At 50.6% G+C, this 6,000-nt stretch overlaps 1 long non-coding RNA gene across 1 annotated transcript in view; it reads left to right on the top strand.

Annotated features, from left to right (window-relative positions):
* Positions 1 to 569: 569 nt before the first annotated feature.
* The window catches only part of LOC138752802 (uncharacterized), a 39,979-nt gene continuing 34,548 nt past the window's right edge, over positions 570 to 6,000 (top strand). The window contains exon 1 of the long non-coding RNA XR_011350947.1: positions 570 to 771. This is a non-coding gene — a long non-coding RNA (uncharacterized lncRNA). The remainder of the gene's footprint in view (positions 772 to 6,000) is intronic.

Here is a 6,000-nt window from a genome sequence, read left to right as displayed (position 1 = left end):
TCCAAAGACATTGAGTTCCAACAGGAAGGTCATAGTTTAATGAAAATGCAGATGTTGGCCCTATAAATATTTGCCAAATCATGCACAATTGCAATTTGTGCCTGCTAATTCACAAACAGGTCTGCTTTGAAGATGGACTGAACCAAAATACTCATTAATAAATAGCAGTTCAGAAGCTCTGCCTGTACAGCCACCAAGTCAGTGTCAGTACAAAATATTAGTGCCCGACAGTATTATGGCAATTTGAGTCAAATGATAGTTTCATAATCCATGCTAAATTGATGCAATTCTGTTAATAATTTGCCCCTCTATTTGAAGAAGGAACATTTTATTGAGAAGCAGGATTGTCATACTGAGCTGAATATCTTCCTGCTGTGCTCCAAAATCCTAATTCTTATATCTGTCTGGCTCATTTGCCAGAATTATAGGTAAAATTATTATCTTTTGTCATGGTGTGCACTGTCCTAATTGCCCTGAGTTTTATACATCAGTGACGGTTCACAATCAATCATTGTTAGCTGGTATATAAGATGGGTGATCATTTCTTGCATGTATCACTGACCTTGCAACCTGAGTCCTCCACACAGGGAGGAGCGCAAGATTTCTGAGCAGCTGCAGACCAGGACAAATTTCTTTCGACAGCAATTCTGTTTTAATTAACATTGAGGCAACTTCTCCACAAGATAGTTTGAGCTCACTTTTACAGCTCCAATACATGGCTGCTCAGATTCCATACAACTGCTACAGGTGCCAGAGGGACAGACAGGAAAGGTACTGACCCAATAGTATTACTTTGATTATCTTTTAAATCATCTCACTCCAGACACACGTATCATTTCATCCGAATTTTTGTTTGTGTTTCACCATAACGGTTTTTCACAGGAAATTTATTTTAAACATTAACACTTTACCGAAATGATCCACATAAAAGAGAAGTGATGTCCTTCAATAGGCCCCTCTGGGTAAAGAATGACTTTCACCCATTCCAGTTTTAAGCTAGGATCCTGTGTAATACCTGCAGTAAGAGCGTACGAGGTGGTGTTATGATTTACTTTTATGGTGTAGTACACGCTTGATGATTGTATGCTTTACAATTGGCTTCCATGCACCTTGACATAGAGACCAAAGGTTCTTGCTACCTTCCTGCTGCCCCTTCCTTCTCTAATTTTACCTGACAGAGACCAAGGATTCCCACAAATGCATTGGGATAGGTTTTGCAAGGTGTCCTTGAAAACATCCTGGATGCTTCATTTCTATTTTTCTGGTGACTTCATGTGGTCATGGAGCTCATAATGAAGTGCCTACTTCATGAGCCTTATGTCAGATTTGTTAACAAGGTTACCCATTTGAAATGGAGCAGCAAAGTTAGCGTAGTGGTTAGTGCAATACTGTTATGGAGCCAGCGATCGAGGTTTGAACCCAGCGCTGTCGGTAAGGAGTTTGTACGTTCTCCCTGTCTCAATGTGTATTTCCTCCGGGTGCCTCGGTTTCCTCCCACAGCTTAAAATGTACTGGGATTGTAGGTCAGTTGGGTGTAATTGAGCAGCATGGGCTTGTGGGCCGAAAGGGCTTGTTTCCGTGAGCTGCATTGTTGCACATGATATTGCCAATGAGTCACAACCCCTGAAGCCGTCTGTCATCCCAATGCTGGTGGGAGACATAGCAGCAGCTTCTGCTGGGCTGAGCAGCCATCAAAAAGACATTTAAAAATGTTTTCAACAGATTGTCCGTGTTTCAGGAGGGCACAGGAGGGGAGAAAAATAGTCATGGTTGACTGACAAGCAATCTCAGTGAAGATTTTGAGATCCTGATCTTTAATTTTTATTTCCTTCAGCTGGCCAAAGGTAGGGCTAACACACAGGAGGCATCATCAACTTTCTCTTTAATGAGAATTCCTTCGAAGATATAAAAACATATCCATATTTTATAAGCATTTAACAGTTTACAATGTGGAAACAGGCCATATTGGCCCTTTGAGTCTGCGCTGGTTCACTTGAACAACTCCACTCGCTCCCCCCTCTCACTCTCTGCCCATAACCCTCCAACCCCCTCATATGCATGTACACATCCAGCCTTCTCTTAAATGACAGAAAGGACCCTGCCGCACCCATCTCCTCTGGAAGATCATTTTCAGGATCTCATTTGTTGAAATGTATATTGTGGTTGTGTTGTTTAACATAAGGCCCATTTTCTTATGTACTTTGATGGACAATTCAAAGGTGACCTGGTGCCTGGCTTCTGAACATGCACATAAGTGTACTGTCTACATTGTGTGGATGCAGGACTGATTTTGGCTCCAGTGTGGAAATTACTTAACTTGGGCAGTTTCCCATTCACCCCATCGATGAGCCCGTCTCCATCGTGCAGTTTGCTGGTTGTGTGCTGATATTTGGCGAATCGTATTGATATGAGACACAGATTGCTTGTGTTACAAATGCAGGGGACCAGCAATAGAAATTCACCAAGACAAAAGGATTACTTAAACAGAAGTTGCTTTTAATTTTCTTTAAACATAAAAACAGGATCTGTAGCGGTGGCTACACTAACACACACAACCAGATGGGTTGAGCTCAGTGAGCAGACTAATTTATTGAAGGCTGCTGGACTGCACTTAAACTCCCAGCCCTGACCTGGCTGAGGACCACGCTGGAGGGCACTGATGTCACCCAGACATCACGTGGTCCCCCAGCGCGGGTTTCTGAGCCCCGTGCTGAAAGGAAGGGAAAACCCCGACGGCACCTTTTTGGCTACTGCCCCGTCGCGTGGCTTACAAGGTTCGCCTGCCTCATGATGAGCTGCCATACAGGCCCCCCCCCCCCCCAGAACTGACGCCAATGTCCTTTTTCACCAGGCAGCCTCGCTTCTTGGACTGGGCAATGTCAACAGGCTCAGTGGGATCGAGGTGCACTGGCTTCAGCCTGTCCATGGTAAACAGCTCCCGTCTGCCGCCAATGTCCAGTGTGAACGTCAAGCCGGAGCACTGCACACCCTGTACAGCCCCTTGTATGGTCGCTGCAGAGGTGCCATGGTCGGGCTCCGCCAAACGAAAATGTACTCCACGGAAAGCAGTTCACCGTGAACGTGAGAAGGGCAGGTGCCATGCCTGGGCTGCAGTGGGGGTTTGAACAAGTCCAATCGTGCCTTGAGGTGAGGAAGTAGTTCATGTGGCAACCGCTGGGGATTGTGAGGTGCGTTGATGAACTCACCAGGTAGTGCCAGCGGAGCACCATAGACCAGCTCAGCTGATGATGCCTGCAGATCTTCCTTGGGAATGGAACAGATGCCCAAGAGCACACAAGGCAGTTTGTCCGTCCAGTTGGGACTGGTGAGGCGGGCCATGAGCGCTGACTTAAGGTGGCAGTGCAAACGTTTGACCAGTCCATTGGCCTGCAGATGGTAGGCCGTGGTGCAGTGTAGCTGTATCCACAACCTGTTGGCGAGCTGTGCCCAGAGCACAGATGTGAACTGGGTGCCCTGATCGCTGGTGAGGTGACCCAGGATGCCAAACCAGGCGACCCAGCCATGCAACAGTGCTTGGGAGAAGGAGTTGGTGGAGGCTTCTGGCATCGAGATCGCCTTGGGCCAGCGAATGGTGTGGTCCACCACCATAAACAGGTAACAGTTGCCCCACGAAACAGACAAGGCCCCGACGATGTCCACGTAAATGTGGCTGAACCGTTCCCGGATGTGCTCGAACTCTTGTATGGGTACCCTGGTGTGCCTGTGCACTTTGGACATCTGGCAATGGGTGCATGTTCTGGCCCAGCCCGCAATCTGCTTCCGCAGCCCATGCCTTATGAAACGTTCTGCCACCATCTGGACCGTGGACCTGATGGACAGATGTGAAAGGTCGTGGATGTGACGGAAGACCTGCCTGCGCCACTGCTGGGGAACCACTGGCCGTGGGATGCTCAAGGAGATATAGCACAGGACGGTGCCTTACCACTCAGAGTCGGGAGGTCTTGGAACAGCAGGCCCATGATGGCAGTCTTGAAGGCCCTCATCTCCTCATCAGATTCCTGATCCCAGGCGAGCTGGTCGAAGTTGAGGTCAGGCATCAGCGCGCAGATGGTCAGTCGCGAGTGTGCATTGGCAACCACATTGTCCTTCCGCACCTTGTGCCGAAAGTCAGTGGTAAAGTCCGACATGAAGGAGAGGCAACGTTGCTGGCAGGCCGACCAGGGATCCTTTGCCATCGCGAGCGCATGGGTGAGGGGTTTGTGGTTGGTGAAAATGGTAAAAGTCTTCCCCTCCAAAAAATAGCGGGAATGCCGCACCGCCAGGTACGTGCCCAGTAATTCGCGGTCGAAGGCACTATGCTTGTGTTCCAGTGGGTGGAGCAGGTGGCTATAGAATGCCAGTGACTTCCAATGTCCATTCACCTGCTGCTCCAGGACAGCACTGACGGCTGTGGCAGAGGCATCAACGGAGAGTGCCATATGCAGGTCAGTGTGTGGGTAGGCGAGCACGGCAGCCTTTGCGAGGGCGTCCTTGGTGACCTCGAACGTGGAGCAGGCTTCTGGATTCCAAGCGAACATCTTGTGCTTGGCTGTGATGAGGGTGAACAGCAGCTGCATGATGTGTGCAGCTCCTGAGATGAAGCAGTTTAAATGTTGACCATACCTGCCACTCCTGCAGCCCCTTGAGGCTGTCCAGGCGTGGGAACTTCCTGTTAGTGGAGACCTTCACAGCGGCGGGCGTGGCTCCTTCAGCTGTGATGGTATGGCCCAGGAACTGAATGGGTCCCTTCCCGAACTGGCACTTGGACAGGTTGATGGTAAGGCCAAAGTTGACCAGCCGGGAGAAAAGGGCACATAGGTGGGCCTTGTGTTGTGTCCAGTCCTTGCTGGCGATGAGGATGTCATCCAAATAAATAAAGACGAAATTCAAATCCCTGCCCACAGAGTCCATGAGATGCTGGAAGGTCTGAGCGGCGTTCTTAACCCTGAAGAACATGTGCAGGAATTCGAACAAGCCAAAGGGGGTGATGATGGCCATCTTGGGTATGTCCTCAGGGCGCACCTGGATCTGGTGAGAAAAGACCTTTGCACCATGCAGGTTGGCCGTAAAGTCTTGGATGTGAGGGATGGGGTAACGGTCAGGAACGGTAGCCTCATTGAGCCGTCGATAGTCTCCGCAGGGATGCCAGCCACTGGAGGCTTTCGGGACCAGGTGGAGTGGCGAGGCCCAATGGCTGTAAGACCGCCGAATGATCCCCAGCCCCAACAGGTGCAAAAACTCCTCCTTCGCTACCTGGAGCTTGTCAGGCAGGAGCCACCGTGCCTTGGCGTGAAAGGGTGGGCCCTGGGTGGGGATGTGGTGGAACACCCCATGGCACGGCGAGGCAGTGGAGATCTGTGGCTTGAGGAATGTCGGGAACTCATCCAGGATTTGCTGGAACTCATCTCTGGGTGTGTTGATCGTGGCCATCTGAGGTTGCTCCGAATGGGAGGCATCAAGGTGAACAGCTTGGAAGGTATGGGCATCTACCAGGTGTCTACCTCGAATGTCCACCAGAAGCCTGTGCACGAGGAGGAAGTCTGCACCCAGGATGGCAGTCAGGAGGGATGAGACGGTGAACCTCCAAGTGAAATTCTGTTGGCCGATCTGGAAGTGGACTGTCTTGTCTCCATACATCCAGATTGCCATTGCATTGGCCGCACAGAGGGGAGGTCCACAAGGTCGGTTCCTGGATTCGACGGCCGTAGCTGGAATGACGCTGATCTGGGTTCCACAGTCAACGAGGAACCGCCGATTGCTGACTGAGTCCCGCAGGTAGAGGAGGCTGTGTCATTGGCCAGCCGCCGCAGCCATTAACAGCGGCCGGCCTGGTCATTTCGCTGGAATGAGCAGGGCTGATGACACTTCCAAGGCTTGGCTCCCAAGTGCTGGTGGTAGAAGCAGAGGCCTGAAGTGGATGCTCTGGCCTTGGGTATGCTCTTGGGAGCCACTGCAGGGGCCGGGTGCTCTACCGTAGCGCTAGGGTTATGCCTCGTGACC

The sequence above is a fragment of the Narcine bancroftii genome, chromosome 2 (genome assembly GCF_036971445.1).
Source record: "Narcine bancroftii isolate sNarBan1 chromosome 2, sNarBan1.hap1, whole genome shotgun sequence".
Lineage (NCBI taxonomy): Eukaryota > Metazoa > Chordata > Chondrichthyes > Torpediniformes > Narcinidae > Narcine > Narcine bancroftii.
This window is presented reverse-complemented; position numbering and strand designations above follow the sequence as displayed.